The following is a 1,183-nucleotide window of genomic DNA, read 5'->3' as shown; positions in this document are numbered from 1 at the left end:
ATGGCTAACTTGAGGCGAATAATCGCAAACGACGACGCGTCGATTTTGCGGCCATCGTTGCTCGCGCGACTAACGACGACCAGCCGAAACGGCTGTAGTTTATCGCATCGATTTCATCGAGCAACCGATGGACGCTGCCGCGTTCGTTCGTAAATGAATAATATACATACTCATGGCTAACTTGAGGCGAATAATCGCAAACGACGACGCGTCGATTTTGCGGCCATCGTTGCTCGCGCGACTAACGACGACCAGCCGAAACGGCTGTAGTTTATCGCATCGATTTCATCGAGCAACCGATGGACGCTGCCGCGTTCGTTCGTAAATGAATAATATACATACTCATGGCTAACTTGAGGCGAATAATCGCAAACGACGACGCGTCGATTTTGCGGCCATCGTTGCTCGCGCGACTAACGACGACCAGCCGAAACGGCTGTAGTTTATCGCATCGATTTCATCGAGCAACCGATGGACGCTGCCGCGTTCGTTCGTAAATGAATAATATACATACTCATGGCTAACTTGAGGCGAATAATCGCAAACGACGACGCGTCGATTTTGCGGCCATCGTTGCTCGCGCGACTAACGACGACCAGCCGAAACGGCTGTAGTTTATCGCATCGATTTCATCGAGCAACCGATGGACGCTGCCGCGTTCGTTCGTAAATGAATGTTATACATACTCATGGCTAACTTGAGGCGAATAATCGCAAACGACGACGCGTCGATTTTGCGGCCATCGTTGCTCGCGCGACTAACGACGACCAGCCGAGACGGCTGTAGTTTATCGCATCGATTTCATCGAGCAACCGATGGACGCTGCCGCGTTCGTTCGTAAATGAATAATATACATACTCATGGCTAACGTGAGGCGAATAATCGCAAACGACGACGCGTCGATTGTGCGGCCATCCGTTGCTCGCGCGACTAACGACGACCAGCCGAGAAGGCTGTAGTTTATCGCATCGATTTCATCGAGCAACCGATGGGCGCTGCCGCGTGCGTTCGCCCGATTGCGCGTGAAGTTACTGTTCGGAACCAAGAATATACGGGTGTATTATACCCGTTTGGTCGCAGCCACGCGCAAAGGCTTTTGAATGTACTGTACGCCCGGCCGTCGAACGATGGTTTTCCGTCATTCAGGAAACAAAAAGAAACTTTTGTCGTCGATATGGCGCGT

Source organism: Colletes latitarsis, unplaced genomic scaffold (assembly GCF_051014445.1).
Source record: "Colletes latitarsis isolate SP2378_abdomen unplaced genomic scaffold, iyColLati1 scaffold0107, whole genome shotgun sequence".
NCBI classification, from domain to species: Eukaryota; Metazoa; Arthropoda; class Insecta; order Hymenoptera; family Colletidae; genus Colletes; species Colletes latitarsis.
The sequence above is the reverse complement of the archived record's forward strand: the minus strand, read 5'-3'. Positions refer to the sequence as shown.